General features: G+C 39.1%; 1 protein-coding gene across 2 annotated transcripts in view; it reads right to left on the bottom strand.

Annotated features, from left to right (window-relative positions):
• The window catches only part of CRACD (capping protein inhibiting regulator of actin dynamics), a 258,990-nt gene extending 235,925 nt beyond the window's left edge, over window positions 1-23,065 (bottom strand). The window contains exon 1 of one of the 2 annotated variants that reach the window (XM_081060940.1): window positions 22,815-23,065. The gene's annotated coding sequence lies outside the window, so the exon portion shown is untranslated. The remainder of the gene's footprint in view (window positions 1-22,814) is intronic. The other variant, XM_081060939.1, reaches the window with a different exon arrangement.
• Window positions 23,066-24,895: the final 1,830 nt, after the last annotated feature.

Raw genomic sequence — 24,895 nt, 5'->3', positions numbered from 1 at the left:
TACACACACAATCTGAAAAGAAAATTACAAAAACAATTCCATTTACAATAGCATCAGAAAAATAAAATATTTACAAATTAAAGCAGGATATGAAAGACTTGTACAATGAAAACTACAAAACACTGCTGAAAGAAATTAAAGACATAAAGAAATGGAAATACATCTTATGTTCATGGATTGGAAGACAGAACATTGTTAAAATGTCAATACTACTCAAAGTTGTCTACAGATTCAATGCAATTCCAATCAAAATCCTGATGACTATTTTTACAGAAATAGAAAAACTCACCCTAAAATTCATATGGAATATCTAGGGGCTCCAGAACACCAAAACAATCTTGAAAAAGAAGAACAAAATAGAAGGATTCACACTTCCTGATTTCAAAACTTACTACAAAGCTATAATAATTAAAACAGTGTAGTACTAGGATAAAAACAGACATATTGACCAATGCAATGAAATAGAGAGGTCAGAAATAACCCTCGCATATATAGTCAAATTGTTTTTGACAGGGTACCAAGACCATTCAATGGGAAAAGGACAGCCTTTTCAAAAGATGGTTCTAAGAAAACTAGATATCCACATACAAAAGAATGAAGTTGGACCTCTACTTACCACCACACAAAAAAAATTCAAACGGGACAAGGACCAAAACGTAAGACCTATTATAAAATAAAACTTTTGAAGAAAATGTAGGACAAAAGCTTCATGACATTGGATTTTGCAACGATGCTTGGATATGCCATCAAAGACACAAGTAACAAAAGAAAAAATAGACAAATTAGACTTCATGAAAATTTTTAAATTTTGTTTATCAAAAGAGTAAAAAAGTTAACCCACAGAATGGAAGAAAATATTTGCAAATCATATATTGGATAAGGGATTAATATCCAGAATATATGAAAAATTTCTAATACTCAACAACAAGAAAAAAAACAAACAATCCAATTCAAAAGTGAACAAAAACTCCAAAGAAGACAAAGGCCAATAAACACATGAAAAGATGTTCAACACCACTAATCGTTAGGAAAATGCAAATCAAAACCACAGTGAGATACCACCTCACACCTGTCAGAGTGGCTATTATCAAAAACCAAAAGACAACGAGTGTTGGTGAGGATGTGGAGAAATTGGAATCCTTGTTCATTGTTGGTGGCAATGTAAAATGGTACAACTGCTGTGGAAAACAGCAGGGGGGGGTCCTCAAAAAATTTGATAGAATTACTGTAAGATTCAGCAATTCCACTTCTGGGTATATACTCAAAAGAATTGAAAGCAGGGTCTTGAAGAGATATTTGTACACCATTGTTCATAGCAGTATTATTTACAATAGCTAAAACATGAAAGCAACCCCAGTGTTTGACAGTTGAATAAATAAGCAAAATGTGGTATATACACACAATGGAATATTACTTGCTATAACAAGTAGTAATCACAAGTGAGAATGTGGAGAACTTAGAAACCTTGTGCATCGCTGATGGGAATTTAAAATGGTATATTCACTGTAGAAAACAGGTAGGTCCTCAAAAAGTAAAACAGAATTACCATGTGAACCATCAATTCTACTCCTAGGTACATATCCAAAAGAACTGAAAGCAGAGACTCAAACAGATACCTATAAATCAATGTTCATAGCAACATTATTCCAAATAAGTAGAAAGAACCCAAACGGATTTTTCAAAAATGTTATATACATACAATAGCATCTTATTTAGCCATTAAAAGGAATAAACATCTAATATATGCTACAACATGGATGAACCTTAAAAAAGTAATTCTAAGCATTTTTTAAAGAAATAGAACAAAAAATCATCAGATTTGTTTGGAACCACAAAAGACCCCGAATAGCCAAAGCAATATTAAAAAAAAAGAACAATACTGGAGGTATCACACTCCCTGATTTTTCCTTGTACTACAGGGCTACAATAATCAAAACAGCTTGGTATTGGCGGAAAAACAGACACATAGACCAATGGAATAGAATTGAGAACCCAGAAATAAAACCACATAAATATGGACAGATAATTTTTGACAAAGAAGTTAAAAACATACAATGGAGAAAAGACAGCCTCTTCAATAAATGGTGCTGGCAGAATTGGATAGCTACGTGCAAAAGAATGAAACTGGACTGCTATCTGTCACCATGTACCAAAATTAATTCAAAATGGATCAAAGACTTAAGCATAAGACCTGACACAATAAACTGCATTGAAGAAAACATAGGTACTAAACTTATGGACCTTGGGTTCAAAGAGCATTTTATGAATTTGACTCCAAAGGCAATGGAAGTAAAAACTAAAATAAACAAATGGGATTATATGAAACTGAAAAGCTTCTGCACAGCAAAAGAAACTATTGACAAAATAATGAGGCAACCAACTGAATGGGAGAAGATTTTCGCAAACAGTTCCTCTGATAAGGGGCTAATATCCAAAATATACAAGGAACTCATGAAACTCAACAACAAAAAAACAAACAACCCAATTGAAAAATGGACAGAGGACCTGAAGAGACATTTCTCCAAAGAGGATATACAAATGGCAAATAGACATATGAAAAAATGCTCAACATCGCTAATCATCAGAGAAATGCAAATAAAAACCACAATGAGATATCACCTCACCCCAGTCAGAATGGCTTTCATCAACAAAACAAATAGTAACAAGTGTTGAAGAGGCTGTGGAGAAAAAGGAACTCTCATACACTGTTGGTGGGAATGCAGACTGGTGCAGCCGCTATGGAAGGCAGTGTGGAGGTTCCTCAAGAAATTACGAATAGAATTACCATATGACCCAGCAATCGCTCTCCTGGGTATCTACCCCAAAAATATAAAAGCATTTCTCTATAGAGACACGTGTACTCCAATGTTCATTGCAGCTTTGTTTACGGTGGCCAAGACATGGAAACAACCAAAATGTCCTTCGATAGATGAATGGATAAAGAAGTTGTGGTACATATACACAATGGAATACTATTCGGCGTTAAGGAAAGATGATATAGGAGCATTTGTGACAACATGGGTGGATCTTGAGAGTATAATGCTAAGTGAAATAAGTCAGACAGAAAAAGCAGAGAACCCTATGATTTCACTGATATGTGGTATATAAACCAAAAACAACAGAAGAACAAGACAAACAAATGAGAAAGAAAAACTCATAGACACAGACAATAGTTTAGTGGTTACCAGAGGGTAAGGGGATGGGGGGTGGGTGATGAGGGTAAAGGGGATCAAATATATGGTGATGAAAGGAGAACTGACTCTGGGTGGTGAACATGCAATGGGATTTATAGACGATGTAATACAGAATTGTACACCTGAAATCTATGTAAATTTACTAACAATTGTCACCCCAATAAAATTAATTAAAAAAAAATTTAAAAAAAAAAAAGTAATTCTAAGTGAAATAAGTCATCCACAAAAGAACAAATACTGTATGATCCCATTTATATATATATATATATATATATATATATATATATATATATATATATATATATATATATATATAGAGAGAGAGAGAGAGAGAGAGAGAGAGAGAGAGAGAGAGAATAGGCAAATTAATAGAGGCAGAAAGTATAATAAAGATTACCAGGAGCTTGAGGGAAATGAAAATGAGTTATTTTTTAATGGGTACAGAGTTTCTGTTTGGGATGATGAAAAGGTCTAGAAATGGAAAGCGGTGATAGTTGTACAACATTCTGAATGTACTTAATGCCAATGAACTGTATACTTAAAAAAAAACCGGTTAAAGTGGTGAATTTTATATTATACATTTTGCTATAATAAACATTTTTTAAATTTTGAGGGGAAAAACAGAGTATTAAAAAATTCAGATATAAGTTAACCAAATACTAACATGACCGGTTAGTACAGTATTCAAACAGAATTCCTTTCCTTCCTTCCTTCCATAATTCCTCCGTCTCTCCCTTCCTTTCTTTTTTTCTCCCCCTCAGGCTTCCTCCAGTTCTATAGCAAATAACTAAACATTCTGGAGAAGACAGAGGTGTGAGGGAATTATAATGAGAACTTAATTTTTAAAAGATAAATCATATCACAATAAGCACTACCCAAATGAGGTAATCTACAGCAGGGATTATAAACAAATAGCAGGCAGAACCAAAGACCCAGGAGGTATTTTCTATCTTCAGTAAAAGGGAAAACGAAGAAAGAACAAAAATATATGTGTAAGAGCTAACTTTGCAAGTCATTCAGTTCAATAAGAACTCCTTGTAACTACCTCAAAGAGTAAGATGAGTTAAATTATTCAGGCAGGGCCAGTTTCACTGGCTGTGAACTACTAGGCAAGGAAACAAAGCAGCATAGCCTGGATTCCACGCCAGTGTAAGGTCAAGGATCACGTCTTACACTATCTCTAAAAGTATAGTCTTCCACTCTAGCTTCCCAACCTGCAGACATAATTAGTGGGAAATCAATTTAAAACTCTATGGGCGTGGTCCTCAAAAAATGGTAACTCCAGATTTCCCAACCTAATATCTCATATAAAAAACAAGCCAGTTTTAAGCTGATTACCACTCAACTGTTTTCATATCTCCAAGAAAAAGGTTTAGGGCCAAAGAACAATGTTTGCATTCTTCAACCTTTCATTTGACCAGAATCATCTATAAACAAAACTTTAAGACCTCAGGATAGACCCAGCTTATTAATGATTCTTTAAAAAAATCATAATGCCACCGTTATGATTATAACTGGCAGAAATGGTCTCCTAAGATGCATTCCAACTCTAATTAAAACAGGGCTGTCCCAGAGCTCCCATTTAATTTTAATTCATATGAAAATAATTTAGAGACCTACTCAATATATGGAACAACTGCCTTAAATCTGGTTGGTTGTACACTAGCATCTTCCCCCTTCCATAAGCCACAAAGGTTTGAAGTGAAAAATGTGCTGAGGGAGACAGGCATGATCCAAATTTATCAACACAAGTAGCATTTTTCCAGAACAGCCATGAAACTGTTTCTAAAATGAGATTCTGCTGTAGTTAGCCAAGCTATTTAAAAGGTGGGGTGCTAAAAAGATTCTGCCCATCAATAACCATATTGGTGGAACTAACTGAAGCTGTAAGAACAACATCTATTTGGAAACTGATTGTAATCAATGTTGAAGAGCTTGAACTCCCATCGCCTTTCACTGAATTATCCATACTATTTGAGATCTGGAAGAGATTCCAAATATTTCCATGGTTTCTTCCACTTCATTCAAACTTCTCTGGGCTACTCTGCCTAGAAACAGCACCACTTTTCACTCCACTCACTCAGCTTTCCTTTATTAATGGCACTGATCATGGCCTGACATTCTATTATATACTTATTTGTTTACTGTTTATCTAGCTCTCGCACCAGCATATCAGCTCCATAGTACAGGGGCCCTGTCTGTGTGTTTGCTCTTGTAACCCAGCACCAAAGGCATTGGCACAGACTGGGTCCTTGGGAACTCCTGTATTAGTTTACTGATGGACTGAATAATTCTTTCCCCACCTTTTAGCTTATATATATGAGATTATTTGAGGCTCAGAGAGTGAAGTGACTTGCCCAAGGAAACTAGATAATTGGAGGGAAAGCTGGCCTTAAACCCAGGCCTCTTAATTTCCTGTCATCCTTCCAAAGTAGATGCAATTATGCCAGTCCCTACTTTTGAAAGCTCCCATTGCCTAAAAATGTCAGCTCTCTTTAGTCTTTCAAGTCTCTCCAAATTTTACCTGTTTCACTTATCTATCTTGTCTCCTGACACTCCCTTATATGCCCCATGTTCCTGCCACGTCATCACACTGGCTTTCATGCTTGCCATATCTTTGATCACTCTGTTCCCTGCCTCTAGGATACCTTTCCACCCATCAAAATTCTACCCATCCTTTAAGACCCAGCTCAAATATCACTTTATCTGTGGGTATCCTCCTTCTCTTTTCTCATTCTACTCTTTTCCACCAAAATAATCACTCCTTCCTCTAAGTTCCAATAGCACTTTGACCTTCTATCATAGCACACTTTACATTCCATCTTGTCTTTCTTCTGTACTAGAGTGTGAGTACTTCATTTTTATATTCACTAGCAACTCCACAGTGCCTGTTATAAACAACTGGAGCAGGGAAAAAAGGAGGGAATACAGGGGATGTGTGCTACCCTTCCATGTTCAATATGATTCCCAATGACAACAAGCCTCCCAGTATCCTAAATAACTGTCCCAATGACCCAAAGTTAGTGCTAGAAATGGGATATGACATTTAAAATGACAACACATGAAATCAGCTGGTGAATTGTAGAATATAAATTATATTGCATTCATTCTACGACAATGCTTCTGTCAAATTCGTTCTGTAAAAATGCTACATTCTTTTCCCAGAGTAGAAACTACAACAAAAGTTATTAATACTTTGGGCTAAGATTTACCATGTTTCCCGGAAAATAAGACCTAGCCAGACAATCAGCTCTAAGGCGTCTTTTGGAGCAAAAATTAATATAAGACCAGGTATTACATCATATATTATGTATTATATCATAGTATAGTATAGTATAGTATAGTAATTATATTATAGTAACTATATTATAGTAATTATATGATATTAATTATATGATATGATATGATGATATGATATATGATGATATGATATGGTATTATATTATATAAAACCCAGTCTTTATAGTAAAATAAGACCAGATCTTATATTAATTTTTGCTCCAAAAGACGCATTAGAGCGGATTGTCCGGCTAGGTCTTATTTTCAGGGAAACACGGTACCATTGTCACATTCAAATGATTTGTACTCCCCCAACCTTTGTTCTTTTCGTGCTATGCCCATGGTGCCCAGCACATGGTGTGTGCTCAATATATATTTGCTGACATGACAGAAACTTGGTTTATCAGATGACTTGGGCTGGATGGGATGTGGATGGTCATGGTACTTTGCCTTAAACTCCACATCAAGGACACAGTTACTTACTTAGGACCGCTTTAAAGAAACCATTCAGATTGCTATCTCGTTTTGTTTCTCTGGACCTAGGATCAACTGAGGTTGTTTGTAACAGACAAAAAGCGTAGAAAAATGACAACCTGGAAATACTTTTAAAAGCCACCATTCTGGTAGGAATCACTTATCTTCTTTCAACCCCCACACTACCCTTCCTAAAAGGTAAATTCATGCACATTAGTAGCTGGTACGGATTATGATATTAAAATTGAAGTGTCAGAGGTTGCCTAACAAAGTCTTTGTTCAGTAGTATTATTGGGTCACTGATAACAAACTGATAATGACTTAGAACTCTGTGCAGGCCAAAAAGAAAGACTAAATCTGATGCTGCATAAAGTGAACATCTTTTAAGATGTTAATGTCAACTGACTATGTTGATTAGTCAAACAAAAATCTCAACTAAAATTACAGACAACAAATTTCTTCTTTTTTATCTTTGCCAATTACAGACCATTCTTTTCACAAAACTGAAGGAAACCCACATTCCGGGGCTACCACTTTCCCACCAGTCAACTCTGGCTATTTCTTCCTCAGCTGGAACATCAGGAGCACCCATGGTTAAGAAACAATAACTAAGTGCTCACAAGCTCTTTCTTCGGAACACTTGTTAAGAAATCTCTCTTCAGTCAGCTCTCCTCCACGCAAAAGACACACAGCCTGAAAACTGCTTTGTCCATCAAGGTTTATTCAAAACTATCTGAAATCTTCTTTGTAATAAGAATAAAGTATCCACTTGAAGGAGTACCATACCTCACTTATCCCAGAGTTACAACTGTTAATGTATAATATTTTAATGTGCTTTCCTCAGGCATAATAAATAAAGCTGTAGGGCCTCTGACCTACATAGGAAGGTAAAACTGATCTAAACATCAATATTATAAACAAAAGGAACTCCCCTTCCTACATGTGTGTACACACACAAACACACACACACACACACCTGGCATTACCCCTACTATGCAATGCACTCAGGCACAGATCTCACAACATAACGATAAGTGCCCGCACTAAATGGTCCTCTAATGGCTCAGAGTCCTGTCTTCCTGAGCATCTAACCTATTAACTGGGAGAGATTACAAGCAATGGAAAGAACTCAGCTCAGTTACTTAACCTCTGAACCTTAGCCTTCTCATCTATAAAATGAGGGGTTGGTCTAGAACAGCGCTGCCCAATAGAAATATAATGCGAGCCATACATGCGAGCCACATAAGTAGTTTTTCATTTTCCAGTAGGCATATTTTAAAGAGCACAAGCAGGTAAGATAATTTTAATGATGTTTTATTCAATCTAACACACGTGAAATATTAGTTTAACATGTAATCAATATTTTAAAAGTATTAATGACATTTTACATTCTCTTTTCATGCCAAGTGTTTGAAATTTCCAGCACGTCTCAGTTTGGATAAGCCATATGTCAAATGCTCAATAGCCACCTGAAACCAGTGGCTGTCGTATGAGACAGCACAGGTCTAGATGACCTCTGACATTTCTCTCAACACTAGAAGTAATTTTAATAAAGGGACTATGAGATTCATAGATCAGGAATACTTAGAAAAACTATAAAGTATTTCCGTGAATACTCTCTATTTATTCTCATTCAAAATGGCACTTGGCTTTGTTTACACTTTTATTTTTTAATTCAATGGAGCTGGATTTGTAAATGACAGTGTAGGAGGTCTGTTTACTACTTGCATGCAGACTTACCGTGTTCTCACTAGCACAGCCACTGTCCCACAAACCTAGAAGGAGGTTAAGAACATTCAGGACAATGTATAACTGCGGAATGAATGAGACTCCTAAAAATTCCTAACTAAAGAAAAACTGTTAAAAATGAGAATTCAACAGAAATGACAAGAATATTTGATAATCACGTTACCTTCCACATATTAAGATAATGCATGAAACACAAATTTGCACATGCTTTTGGAACTGTTTCTTTAATTACTCAACATGCACTGAGAAGGATTCATGCTGCTTCTTGCACACTGTCTTGCTCATCAGTTCCTTTGTGATCAATGAGCTGGCCACGCCAGATGGCTGGTCTGGGTGAAGAGCACCATATGAGAGCGGAGAACAAAGCAAAGCTAACTGGCCTTCCCAGGAATTGAACCCGTGACCCTGACCTCATTAACTCCAGAGAACAGTTAACCCATGACAAACATAGCTAGGGCAGCAGCTTATAAGTGCCAAGAAAGCTCATTGCATCTGTCACAATATACTCTGGTAGAGAAAAAGTCACTAAATTTATTAAGAACTTTTCAAAATGAGGAATATCCTAAATGCAATCATTTAGGGCAGCCTGGAATTCATCAGCCATGGCTTAGCAGATGTGCTGAATCTGTCACAAGCTTGCCTAAAAACATCAGCTGTGGCCCCCACCTGAGACCATGAATGGCCTTCACAATGGGTTTCTGATGTTTCCTCTTCCAAATACAGTGATTTGGGGACCATGGCCTTTCTTTTTGATTTCTCCCAAATGAGGACACCCTGGGCTAACAATTATATACAAGAACTTTTAGATGATTTATTCAATCCAGCTTATTTTAGATTTCAGTAATAACCAAGTTCCTCTGTTGCAGCCCATCACCCCACCTGTTCCCCATCTCCCACTTAATACCAGCCAATCCCCCACCAGGTGAGTGGGATGAGGCCAGTGGAGCTCTGCGTGGGTTGTTCTTTTCCTGGTAAAAAGCCCTACACCTTTTTAGCAAGTTGTCCTTCTTTTATCGTTACTGGGAATAATTCCTCTGAGCAGCTGCTATCTGCTCTTAAATTCTAACGACCTGTCTTTACTGAGCTGAGTACTTACTTCTGATCTAAGTATTTCCCAAAGTGTTTCAGGGATGCAGTTTCTGTATCTTTTCCTCAAATACTTAATATTTAAGTCCATAATGGTTTCAGAAGCAAGTTTATTGAAATTTCCACTTAAGCCTCAAAAAAAATTATTGGAAACATTCTACAAACATATGGAAGAGCTAGTGAAGAATTTAAAATCTGAGTAAAAATATTTCTGTTTTTCATTTTTGACATTTTAAATGGAATCACCTTTCCACATGCATACTTACTAGAATATAAAAGCTATTATATATGGTTGTGCTATTTGACTTCTTAAATATTTCTGGTAACATGTGACTATAAGGCATTCGACATCTCCTCAAAGTTTTTACTCAGTTTTGTTTCCAAAAAGTTACTTAAAATGATTTTTTAATTTATGCATTAAGAGTTTGTAATCTTGCACCTCTTATATATGTGTAGAAATCACACATCTGTTAACCTGAAATATGCATACTTATCTGTCTCAAAACCACTAGTACAAGTAAGTAGCTAAGTTGATTTTGCTCTTCTTATCTCTAAGAATTTTCACATCAAGAATAAATGTAGTACAAAATGTAGTGGTAACTGAGTTTAGTATCTGCCTGAACACACAAATTACAGTGAACACTCAATAGCTGGAATTTTTTTTTTAATATACAATCAATTAAGGGGGTGCTCACTTCGGCAGCACATATACAATCCATTAAGGGTTAAGAGTTAGACAAAAGAAATAAATTAATAAAATAAGCATAAAATGTAAGTTCACCACATTTGTACACAATCTCATTAGGGACAAAACAATTTTTTGAGGGCTAACCTCACCATGAAATCTGATATTCAACAATAAACGAAACAGTACATTCATTGTTATCTAATCTTAATAGAAAATGATGACTGATGACGAGAAATAAATGGATTTTCAAACCTCATTAATAAACCATGAAACGGCTGTTCTTTGTCATGAGTGACACAAACTCTGATTTCAAAAACTATCAGTGTGAAAAGACAAACCTTAATTCAACAAATAAACTGTTTACACAAACTCCATGTACACAGAAGTTACAATGCAAAAGCAGGAGCATATTTATATCTCTTTAAGCACCTGGTAACCATCTTATTCATAAGATACACTCCTACATATCAATAGCAATATGCAAACCAGACACTACAAGTCAATCTACAAGACATAGTATGAAAAAAACAGTGAAATTTGCCTTTCATTGTCACTTAATCTTGTATTTGTATTCTAACTACTATTTATAAAATATATTTCTTTAACATTCTTTCTCAGTATTTTTAAAAGAGAAAAGTCCCAGAAATACCCAAATTTTTAAATTAAAATACTGCTAAAAATTTAAGAAATACTTTCAAAAACTGAAACACAAAAAAATAAATTAATAGGACAGTTAGCGGTAGTTTCTTATAAGTATTTTACATAAATTCTTTACTGCCTGGTGATTCTGAGACAAATCAATACACTGTAAAGTACTCTTTGCAGCTCTTAAGTCTTCATTTTGTGCCTAACAAAAGCGGACACTCATTTGTAATGAAGTATTTTTATAGTTACATAGTTTTCCTGTCTCTTCTGAAGATATATTAAACCTTTGGGTGCTCAATAAAACTGACCAGTTAATTGAATCTACCATAAAAACCTGAGAAACTATTCTAAAATATTTACATTAAGGACCAGCAAAGTCAAAATAAATCACTAGTTTACCCAGTATGCTTTCTTACTTTACTAAGTTCAAAATTGTCTTTAAATGGGTTCTGTGGGGACAAAGCCCCAAAAAGCAGTTTCCAGGCTCTCGGCCTCACATAGAAAGGTGCTGGCTCGGGTAGTAAATGGCCATCAACTGTGATCAGATGGCCAGCAGCTGTGGCTAGTTGGCCGTCAGCTGTAACCCATAGGCCATTGGCCACTAATATAACGGCTGTGGCTACGTTAGCAGAATAGAATGGGGGCTAGCAAGAAGATGGTGGCTGGCAAGTGCGGACTGCTGTTAGGCAGATTATGTAGATCCTGCATCCTGTGTCTCCAGCCCAGCCGCCAGCGAGAATATATTGGTTTGACTCCCCTGTCTATGGCTCCGTGGGTGTTCCTTTTTGGCCTTACCGTGTCCTGCGTTCTTGGGCGGGGAGTGGGAGCTGAGACCTTGCATGACAGGTTCTTTTAAAGGAAACTATAAAAGATGTACCACAATAGGTAAATTCTCAAATTTACCTAAAAGAAGAAATGATACATCCTCAGAAATCACAGTGAGAGAACATCAGAACAGAGTATAGGGGAAAGCAGAGAGCTTTGGGGTCAAACAGAACTCAGTTTGAATGTTTGCTTTATCTCTTACTAACTTTATGACATGGGGCAAGTAAATAAAACCTCTTTGAGTCATCATTTCAATTAACAAATGGAAACACAAGGCCAAACTACAGGCTGTTGTGAGCACTAAATTAGATAACATATATAAACAGGCTGATTGGCACAGTACCTAGTCCATAATAAATACTCAATAAATGACTGTAATTACTAAGAAATGTTTAAAAACCTATATTCAGTGTAATTTAATATTCAAATTCCAACTGATATTGTAAATCATTAGAAGGAAAAATATAAAGATTCAATAACAGATTTTTATTTAATGCACTTAACCTGATTATCCTTTACATTAGTGTTTTTCAAACTGCAGGTGCTGACCCACCCAATAATGGATGTGAAATCATTTAGTGGATCTCAACCAGCATTTCTAAATAGAATAAAAAATGTAAGAATAAATTGCACATAGGAAGTCTAAGTATTGATTCATGAATTTTTTTTAAATATTAAACACAGGGAGTGACGTCATAAGAATGGTGGCAGCGGGGCGCACTTTTTGAGTTCTCCTCCGGATCTTATCACAAATGGGACATATAACCCGTCAAAGGACTCTCTGCTCATCACGCAGAACAGCTAAGTGACTCGTGCAAGGATTACTTGCAGGTGGGCAAATTGGTCGAGCAGGGGAAGAGGAAAGGGAGCAGAGTGGAGACACAGCCCACATCTGCGGCTGTGGGGACACGGACTGCATCTGCGGTGGTGGAAACGTGGTCCGCGCCTGTGGCTGTGGGGACGCGGCCCACACCTTCGTCTGTGGAGACGCGGCCAGCATCCGCAGCTGCAGAGACGCAGGGGATCCCAGGACGGAACAGAGAACACAAAAGCCAGGAGGTGGGCTCTTTCCCTGCGCCCCACAGCTGATCTCTCCCGCCGAAGGGGCAGCATATCCAGCATTTGAGGTAATAACCTCAGCTGGGTCCTCCAGTTGGGCCCTAGGCCGAACAAAGGACACAAACTCCATACCTGGGTCCCTCCCCCCCTCTTCCAATCCTATCCCCGCCCTTCCAGAGACTCAAACTGGCCCCTGAATTGAGGAGTAGTGTCAGATTACAGAGGAGCCTTAGTGCTCAGTCTCTGGGAAGACTGGCAGGCAGCTCTGACCCAGGGAAGAGGCTGGGAAGAGTGTGATTTTGGCTGGGTGAGGAGAGAAGAGACTTCTCTACCCGCAGCCACCACCTTTTCTGGCCTGCGGGAAGAGTGACATGGCTGGGCTAAGAGAGAGAAAACCCCTCTATCCCCAGCCCCCACCCTTTCTGGCCTGCCTAGGGCGGGGCAATTAAAACTGGGGAGGCATTCCCAGGGATCAGCAGTAAGCGGCAGACGCAGCTCCCGGCTTTCAGCAGCTCAGAAATCTCCCGCCAGCCACACACACACACACAAACACACACACACACACACACACATACACAGGAAGAAGTGCCTTAAGACTCAGGAGAACTGGACACAGGGCTGGTGGTGCTACGCCCAGTGTGCATATGTGCAGGCAAGGGCAGAAACTGCACTGACTTTGTGAAAACTACCATCCAGACCCCTCAGCCCCATGCATCTAAATCTGCAGTCCCAAAGTCACTCGGGGCACCAGGTGACCAGCTCTGCCTGCACGATATGCAGGGCACTCTTGGATACAGCAGAGGACAACCTGGAGATTACTTGGTGGGCTTAAGCCAAGACTGGCACTGCTTTTTGTTTTGTTTTGTTTTGTTTTGTCTTTATATCTTTGCCTGTGTTAAGTGGGGGTTGTTGGTTGTTTTTACATGTGAATGTATTTGATTTTTTGTTTGTTGTTGTTGTTGTTGTTGTGCTTGGTGATTTGCTTTGTTCTGAAATTGCCCTACCAGGGCCCAGCTTAAGAGGCACAAGATTCAACATATCCAGAGGCCAATTCTAGACCAAACCAGAGTACTACCGTGTTTGACCTACAAGTCACACACCCAGAGGGAATTCTCTGCAGGCACAAAAGCCCATAGAGGCCAAACCACATGTAAGCAGTCAACCCTCACGCAGCAGAACACCCTGCGGTGGGCAGAGCCAAGTCTCACAACTAGTCGGCCTAGGAGTTAACCCCACCTACTCACAAGCGAAAAGCAATTAAAGATCTTCTTTAACAGGACAATATACACAACACAAGAGTCACCTTCGGAGCACACGCAGAGGAGAAGAATGAAGTAGTGCAAGTCAAACATAAAGGACATATACTACATAAGATAACCCAGCTAGAACTAAGAACTCTAGGAGATCTACCTAATACATCAAAGCAAACACAGAGAGTCAGCCAGAATGGGGAAACAAAGAAACATGTCCCAAATAAAAGAACAGAAGAAACCTCCAGAAGTGGAAACAAATGAAACAGAGGTAACCAACCTATCAGAGACAGAGTTCAGAACACTGATGATAAGAATGTTTAAGGAGCTTAGAGACGACATAAAGAAGGATGTAGAAATCATAATGAACAACCAGTTAGAACTAAAGAACACAATTACCAAAATGAAGAACTCACTTGAAGGAACTACCAGCAGGTTAGATGAAGCAGAAGATCGAATCAGCGACTTAGAAGACAAGTTAGCAGAGATCACCCAAACAGAACAACAGAAAAAAAAAAAGAATAAAAAACAATGAAGATGGTTTAAGAGACCTCTGGGATAACATCAAGCGCAACAACATGCTCATCATAGGAATACCAGAAGGTGAAGAGAGGAAGCAAGGGATTGAGAACATATTTGAAGTAATAATGTCTGAAAACTTCCCTAACCTGGTGAAGGAAACTGACATACAAGCCCAGGAAGTGCAGAGAGTTCCAACTAGGATAAACCCAAACAGGTCCACACCAAGACACATTTTAGTTAAAATGGCAAAACTTAAAGACAAAGAGAGAATCCTAAAAGCAGCAAGAGAAAGACAGAGCGCTACATACAAGGGAACTCCCATAAGACTATCAAATGACTTTTCTACAGAAACATTGAAGGCCAGGAGGGAGTGGCAGGAGATACTCAAAGTGATGGAAAACAAAGGCCTACAACCTAGATTGCTTTAGCCAGCAAGGCTATCATTTAAAGTTGATGGAGAGATAAAGAGCTTCCCAGAAAAGCATAAGCTGAAGGAATTTATTACCACCAAGCCAGCATTGCAAGAAATACCAAAAGGACTTCTTTAAATAGAAGAAAGATGAAAACAATCTAACTACAAATTTAAAAATGGCAACAACTACGTACATATCAATAATCACTTTAAATGTAAACGGATTAAATGCTCCAATCAAGAGACATAGGGTGGTTGAGTGGATAAGAAAGCAAGACCCTTGTATATGCTGTATACAAGAGACTCACCTCAGATCAAAAGACACACACAGGCTGAAAGTGAAGGGTTGGAGTAAGATATTTCATGCAAATGGAAATGAGAAAAAAGCTGAAGTTGCAATCCTTATATCTGACAAAAATAGACTTTAAAATGAAGAACATATTAAAAGACAAAGATGGGCACTATATAATAATAAAGGGATCGATCCGACAAGAAGACATAACCCTAGTAAACATCTATGCACCCAACATAGGAGCACCTAAATATATAAAACAGATATTGACTGACATAAAGACAGAGATCAACAGTAACACTATCATAGTAGGGGACTTCAACACACCTCTGACAACAAGGGACAGGTCTACGAGACAGAAAATCAATATGGAAACAACAACCTAAGTGATACATTGGACCACTTGGATTTAATCGATATTTTCAGAGCATTTCACCCCAATGCTGCAAAATACACGTTCTTCTCAAGCGCACATGGAACATTTTCCAAGATAGACCATATGTTAGGCCACAAAACAAGTCTTGATAAATTTAAGAAAACTGAAATCATATCAATTGTCTTCTCTGACCACAGTGCTATGAAATTAGAAATAAACTACAGGAAAAAAACTGGAAGACACACCAATTCATGGAGGCTGAATAACATGTTACTAAATAATGAATGAGTCAAGCAGGAGATCAGGGAAGAAATCAAAAGCTGTCTCGAGACAAACGAAAATGAAAACACGACGACCCAAAATCTATGACATGCCGCAAAAGCAGTCTTAAGAGGGAAATTCATAGCATTGCAGGCCTAGCTAAGGAAACAAGAAACATCACTAATCAACAGTTTATCTTGACACTTAAGGGATCTGGAAAAAGAACAGCAAAATAAGCCCAAAGGAAGGAGATAATAAAGATCAGAGCAGAAATAAATGAAATAGAAACCAGAAAAACAATACAAAAGATCAATGAATCCAAGAGTTGGTTCTTAGAAAAGATAAACAAAATTGACAAACCTTTAGCCAGACTCATTTAAAAAAAGAGAGAGGACCCAAATTAATAAAATCAGAAATGAAAGAGGAGAAGTGACAACAGACACCGCAGAAATACAAAAAATTTTAAGAAATTACTATGAACAACTATATGCCAACAAATTTGACAATCTGGAAGAAATGGATAAATTTCTAGAGGCATACAACCTTCCAAGGCCAACTCAAGAAGGAACAGAAAACCTGAATAGACTGTTTACCACCAGGGAAATTGAATCAGTAATCAACAATCTCCCAACAAACAAAAGCCCTGGACCAGATGGCTTTACAGGTGAATTTTACAAAACGTTCAAAAAAGAATTATCACCTATTCTCCTCAAGCTCTTCCACAAAATCCAGAAGAAGGGAAGACTCCCAAACACTTTTTATGAAGCCACTATCACCCTGATCCCAAAATCAGACAAAGACACCACAAAATAAGAAAACTACAGGCCGATAACGCTAATGAACATAGATGCAAAAATCCTCAACAACATATTAGCAAATAGAATTCAGCAATACATTAAAAAGATCATACACCATGAGCAAGTGAGATTCATCCCTGGTATGCAAGGGTGGTTCAACATCCGCAAATCAATTAATGTGATACACCACATTAACAAAATGAAAAATAAAAATCACATGATCATATCAATAGATGCAGAAAAAGCATTTGATAAAATCCAGCAGCCATTTATGATAAAAACCCTTAAGAAAGTGGCAAAAGAAAGATAATATATCGACATAATAAAGGCCATATATAATAAACCCAAAGCTAACATCATACTCATTGGGGAAAAGCTAAAACCATTCCCCCTAAGATCAGGAACAAGGCAAGGTTGACCACTTTCTTCACTTCTATTCAACATAGTGCTGGAAGTTCTAGCCACAGCAATCAGACAAGAGAAAGAAATAAAAGGCATCCAAAATGGTAAGGAGGAAGTAAAATGGTCATTATATGCAGATGATATGATACCATATATAGAAAACCCTAAAGACTCCATCAAGAAACTATTAGAGCTGATAGATGAATTTAGTAAAGTAGCAGGATACAAAATTAATATTCAGAAATCAGTTGCATTTGTATATACCAATAATAAAACATCAGAAGGAGAAATTAAAAAAACAATCCCATTTACAATTGCTCCAAAGACTATAAAATACCTGGGAATAAATTTAACCAAAGAAGTAAAAGATCTGTACTCAGAAAACTATAAGACACTGAAGAAAGAAATGAAAGAAGATACAAATAGAAGGAAACACATACCATGTTCATGGATAGGAAGAATTAATATAGTTAAAATGTCCATACTGTCTAAGGCAATATACATATTCAACGTAATTCATATCAAACTACCAACGACGGTTTTCACAGAAATAGAACATATAATCCTAAAATTTATATGGGACCATAAAAGACCCGGATAGCCTCAGCAATTTTGAGAAATAAGAACAAAGTGGGAGGTATAACAATACCTGACATCAAATTATACTACAAGGCTACAGTAATCAAAACAGCATGGTACTGGCATAAAAACAGACACACAGATCAATGGAACAGAATAGAGAGTCCAGAAATAAATCCATGCCTATATGGCCATTCAATCTACGACAACGGAAGCAAGAATATACGGTGGGGTAAATACAATCTATTCAATAAATGGTGCTGGGAAACCTGGACAGACACATGCAAAAAAATGAAGCTGGACCACCTCCTTACACCATATACAAAAACAAATTCAAAATGGCTTAAAGACTTAAATGTAAGATCTGAAACCGTAAAATACCTAGAAGAAAATATAGGAAGAAACTTCACAGACATTACCCCGAGTAAGATTTTTACTGATATGTCCCCTCGCATGAGGGAAGTAAGAGAAAAAATAAACATGTGGGATTAGATCAAACTAAAAAGTTTTTTCACAGCAAAGGAAACCATCAATAAAACAAAAAGGGATCCTACTGAATGGAAAAGATATTTGCCAATGATATATCAGATAAGGGGTTAATATCACAAATTTATAAAAAACTCACTCAACTCAACTCCAAAAACACAATCAACCCAATTAAAAAATGGTCAGAGGACATGAAGAGACATTTTTCTAAAAAGGACATACAGATGGCAGACATATGTAGAAATGCTCAACCTCACTAACCATCAGAGAAATGCAAACAAAAACCACAAGGAGATACCACCTCACCACAGTCAAAATGGCTATCATCAATAAATCAACAAACAACAAGTGCTGGTGCGATGTGGAGAAAAGGGAACGTTTGTGCACTGTTGGTGGGATTGCAGATTGGTGCAGACACTATGGAAAACAGTATGGAGGTATCTCAAAAATCTGAAAATGGAACTACCTTATGATCCAGCAATGCCACTCCTAGATATCTATCTGGAGAAATTCAAAACTCCAATTCAAAAATCTTTATGCACTCCTATGTTTATTGCAGCACTATACACAATAGCCAAGACATGGAAACAACCGAAATGCCCATCGGTAGATGACTGGATTAAGAAGCTGTGGTACATTTATACAATGGAGTATTACGCAGCCATAAAGAAGAAAGAAATCTTACTATTTGCAGCAACATGGATTGACCTGGAGAACATTATGTTAAGTGAAATAAGTCAGACAGAGAAAGACAAATACCATATGATCTCACTTATATGCAGAATCTAAAGAAAAGAATAAGTGAATGAACTAATCAGAAACAGTTTTGGAGACAAAGAGGAAAAACTGAGGGTTGCTAGATGGGCGGGGGGTGGAGATAGGGGGAGGTGAGAGGATTAGAAAACAGTCGGGAACCACAAAATGGCCACAGGGTTTTGAAAATCAATTTGGGGGACGTAATCAATAATGTTGTAAAGATTTTGTAGGGTATCCGATGGACACTTGTCTCATTAGGGAGACCACCTCAGGGATGATGTAGATGCCTGATCACTGCACTGTACACCTGCAGCTGAACAATAATGAATGTCAACTACAATTATATATATATATATATATATATATATATATGTATATATGTATATATATGTATGTATATACTTACAAGAAGCGGAGTACAGCATTAGGAATAGAGACAGTGGAAATGTAATGGCTGTGTGCGATGTCAGAGGGATAGTGCATGGGGGGAGGGGGGTTCACACAGTGTGAGGGATATAAATGATAAATGTCTAAGTATTACTTTGTCTTGTGCACCTAACACTAATAAAAAAAAGAAAAAAAATTAAACACATTTTGTAATGTATCTGTAAACTGAATAACAACATAAAACACATCTCTTACTGTGCTAAAAAGTTTAAAAACCACTGATAATAACAACAGTTAGTTGCCACATGATAATAACAACACATTATAAAAGTTTAAAACCCACATTATAATAACAACAATTCGTTGACACTGAATGCTTAGTTTCTACTAGACATTGGGCTAGGCACATACGCTATTTCATCTTTCCCCAAATCCTGTACGGTAGGTACTATAACTTTCTCAATTTTACTAATGAGGAAACTGAGACTTAGATTAAGTCACTTGCCAAGGATGCAGAGCTGGTAACTGGTAAATCCAGGGTTCAAATTTAGTCACTGACTCCAGAACTTGCACATTTAGCTACTTCATAAGTAGCAGGTTGTAAAATATACCTTTTCCTTATAGAAAAGTTATTCAAAAGGTAGACTTTTTCGTAAGGCCTAATTCGAGAGTGATTTTCTAGAGGTACAGCATATCCTGGAGGCGGCAATGTGATTCAGACGTGAAAGTGCTGGGCATGGGATCCCGCTTTGGTCCCTGGCATGGCTGCTTCAGTGGCGAAGAGTTGGCAAGTCATTTAATCGCACTGTGTCTGGATTTCCTCACCTACAAAACGGGAATGATAATATCTGCCCTGCCTCCCCACGGGCCATTGTGAGGAAGTATATGTACATATAACAAGTGAAATGTTCCTTTGTGCTACTCAGTTATATGAGATGATCATTAATACCACCCAAGGGGCCCCATTCGTTATAGAAACATACATCAAATGTCATCAAAAAAAGGAAGGTCACCAGGCTTTTATAAACTGTATGTGGAAACACTATGCACAGTTCTTGGCACATTGTAGGCTTTCAGTAAATGTTCATTAAACCAAAAGAAGTACACCAACTTCATTTTTATCATGGTTTACCCATTTGTATTGTATTTTTCATTAATTCATCCTTTCTACAACAATGTATCAAATATTTAGTATATACCAGATTAGAAATGTAAACTACAAAAAAAAGAAAAAGACTAAAAGACCATCCCTTGCCCTGGAGAATTTCATATTAATTTCAATTAATTTTTCCAATATTGTGTAAGAGAAAATTGTAAAATACAGTCTCCTCATCTAGTAGTAGTAGTAGTAATGATAATAATAATAATAATTTACCTTTATTATAGTGCTTTATAGTTTAGAAAGAACTACAGGCACGCCTGGGAGATATTGCAGGTTCCATTCTAGACCACCACAATAAAGTGAGTAGTGATCTTTTTGCAGGTAGAGAGCCTTGCTTTCAATTTGCAAAAAAAAAAAAGCAACACCTGTGAAGTGCAATAAAGCCGAGCTCAATAAAAGGGGGTATACCCGTGTGTGGTAGCTTTTGTTTCTCACCCCAATTGCCTTAATACATGAAGTCCGTATTATTATCTTCCTGACTCCAAATTCAGTGCCAATTACTGCTAAGTCTTTAGAGTGAAAGTTTCTCCATGTTGGAGGTGACTGTAAAAATAAGGTTTTTAAAAAAATACATTTTAAATAATACTGGAAAGGTGTGATCTTGTAGCATGATTTTTTTCCCTTCACATTTTTGAGTTGAAGTAATCGATAATGCAACCATTATCACCTATATAAATGCATTCTTCAAAATGTTTCTTTAAAAAACCTGCCTTTGATTTTTTTTCATACAGGCAATTTTCTGTTGAATATTTTGAACGAGGTTTCAGTGTTCTCATAGAATAAAGGAGGTAGTAGTAGTGAAAGTGTCCTCCTTTGTTGACTTTTAAAAATTACTCAAAATTGATTGTTGTTTTCAGATTCCTGAGTCACATGCAATGCCAAATAATTGTTAGCCATTGTATACATAATTCAGCAGCTACTATAGGTGATTTTTACAAGGAAACGATGATTTAATGACAACTTAATGAATTGAAAATTTGCTGCAGGATATTTACTAATAATCTTTTACTAAAACTGCCTTATCCTTTGTATTCGAACCACTCCCTCTGCATCACCACGATCCCCAACACACACACACACACACACACACACACACACACACACACACACACCCCTACACCAGATCAGTTTCCGGATTATTATTCATAAAACCCTATTAAAATTTCACAACACATGGTCGTAGTTACTAGGTTTTGTCCCTCCTGCCAACACCCACAGAATCAACGTGTCTTTAAATATTCTCTCAAAATCCAGAATTCAGAAAATGATTCCGATGCGTCTATTCTGAGAACATTTAATATAAAATGTAAACGTCTGCCCTTCTGTTTACTGATAACCATGAATAAAAGCCATACCCCACCCACCGTATCTGTAGGATTAGGTGTAATCTCGCCACTACAGAGCTCTGCAAGAAAGGACGGTTATAGAACCAGGAAAACCATCGCCAGAAACCCTGGGAGAAGATAAGGAAAACACATTTTACACCATTGGAAGCGTGCAATCTCCCGGCCCCAGCCCTTGGCAAACAGGGAAAACCTTTGTCCTGCCTTAGCCATCAAACCAGGGGCTCATCAGAATTGGGGCAACAAGAGTTGGTGCGAAATGGCTTGGCAGAGGTTACACAAAGCAATGCAGCGCGGGCGGGGGTAGAGGGCTGCCCCAGGTCAGCGTCCGAGATCTGAGTCCGGAGATCCCAGCGTCCGAGATCCCAGACCCTGGTCAGCGTCCGAGATCCCAGAGTCTCGCTCTGCCCCCACGCCGCAGCCGGGACCCCAGCCGGGGACCCGGGGACAGCATGCCGCGGCGCGGGAAGGAGAGAAGGAATAAGAAGGTCCCACGCTCTCGGCAAGTTCCCGAGGACTCAGCATGTCCGCAGGTTCCCTCGAGTGGGATCCCGAGCGGCTCACACCGCGCGCGGGTTCCTGCGAGAGGGTCCGCGCCGCACGCGCCGGGACACCGCCCCAAAGTCCACCGCCCGCCTCGCAGACCCCACGCTCCCATAGCAAGGGCAAGATCGGGGACCCCGGGGCGCCGGGGTGGGGGGAGCCGGCCCCGGGTTTCGTGAGTGGAGGGGAGAAGCCCGCCCGCCGCGCCCATTGTCTGGCTCCCGCCGCGGGCCGCCAGGGCGCTCACCTGGGGTCTCCGCCTGGCGCCGTGGCCCGCGGAGCCGCTGGCGGGTGATGGGTGGTCCTGCGCGCGCGGCAGACGCGCCGCCCAGCCCGCCGCTGCCCCGCAGCACCAGCAGCCTCCGCAGCAGCACCAGCAGCGCACCCGCCTCTCAGGCGGCCGCGGCCTCCATTGCTCTCCCCGCCGCCGCCGCCGCGCGGCACTGCGCGCCGGGCCCCGCGCGGCGTGGTCACATGCTCCACCGGCGCCTCGGGCGCTCGGACCCGCGCCGCGGCCCCGCCCGGCTTCGCCCTTATTCCGCCCGGCGCCGCTACGGGGCACCCGACGCCCCGCGTTCCCTCTTGCGCCCTCCGGCAGTGGCGCGCGCGAGACTGCTCCCCTCCCAGGAGGTGCCCAGACACCCGGAGCCCGCCGCGGGGAAGGGCGTGGGGTTGATCACTGCCCTCCCCACCACTGTAAGGGGACGGCCCGAGGTGTGGCTGAACGCGTGGGGTCTGAGGTTACTGCGATGGGTTCACAGGAGGCTCACGTGGGGCCAGAACCCGCGATCGCCAGTCACGACCCCACGCGATGCAAATCCGACCCTTGGTTACCTGGATGAGCCGGAGACCAACGCCAGCGACCCGGACTCCAGAGATTGTTTCGTCGTGCAGAGCCCCGGCAGCGAGAAGTGGCTCTGGGGCTCCAGGGAGTCGAACAAGTTTAAAGATGCCACACAGAAATAGAGAAGTTTGGAATCGCTTTGCCGAGTCCCTGTACGTCACAACAGTGACATTGCCGGTGGGCATTATTGATCCTAGCCATAATGAAATTAAATACTGACTTTGATGTTTTAAGGAAAATATTTGTCTTTTCCTTTTGCGGCCTAACTGGAAACACTGAGACTTTTCCTTCATACTTTTTGCTATGACTATTTCAATGAAACTCTTGTAAATCAATTTTTGGTGATGGTTTTCTTTGTTATTCATGCAAAGATGCTGAATTTAGTATTGTCACTAATCAGGAAATTTAAAACAAAGCAAAAAAATCCTTAGTGACAAAAAATGCAAACAATGAAAGGTAACCCTAATAAGCTAGAAGTCTCAAGGCGAAACACGGGACTAATTCAAATGCAGGTGCATGACTTAGAAGGAACAACTTTGATACTGGGAGAATCTAGTGCATGTTACTTATCCAACTGGGATTTTCAAACATACTGTTTCATGGTCGCTACATACATGGTTGTAACAACAGTGTGGCACCTCACACCGGGTATCAGTCCACTCTTCCACTTTTGAAATAGCTAACTGCCTATCAGTTAAGACAGATTTTCAGAGAGCATAATACAATACAAAAGAAAGATGGAGAACACTAGTTTTTAAAATATTTAAGCATTTAACTGCTTATTGGGGTTATAGAAAGGATGTGAGGAAGAAATTATATAGTTAAACCGTTCTCCATTGTGGGTAATTTTGTCCTCTAGAAGATGTTTGGCAGTGTCTGGAGACAGTTTTGGTTGTCACAACTAGTTGGCAAGTGCGACTACTGGCATCTAGTGGGTAAAGGCCAGAGATGCTGCTAAAAAGTCTACAATGCGCAGGACCGTCCCACTACCAAGAATTATCTAGCTCAAAATGTCAATAGTGCCAAGGTTGCAAAACCCTGAGTTAGACCACAGACTTCCAAAGCCTCTTGATTCTGTACCCCACCATGTCTGCTTAATCATTCCTGTGTATTCACATTGCATTTTCTTAGTGCTCATGAAAGGAGTACAATAGTAAGATCTTTCATTGGGAGAAGAGACTAAGGAACTGAGTGGGACAAAAAGTGCAGATAAAAGTCATACATAATAATAAAGAGAAAAAAGCAAAAGCTAAAGTAATAGAAATATTGTAGTATAGGAAGTATCTTCATCGCGAATTTCTCAGGACTCTGTTGTGTCTTCCCAACAGCCTTGACCTCCAAAGTGAGAAAACTGAAGTATACCATCATTTTGAAAGTTTCCATTACTCAGGCATAAGGTTAGTAAATCCCTCCTGGCCATTCCAGGGGAGGGACTGTTGTAAATATCCTGAGTTCAAGGTGAGTAAGATGGGCTTATTAAGTGG

This window comes from Rhinolophus hipposideros (genome assembly GCF_964194185.1).
Source record: "Rhinolophus hipposideros genome assembly, chromosome: 1".
Lineage (NCBI taxonomy): Eukaryota > Metazoa > Chordata > Mammalia > Chiroptera > Rhinolophidae > Rhinolophus > Rhinolophus hipposideros.
This window is presented reverse-complemented; position numbering and strand designations above follow the sequence as displayed.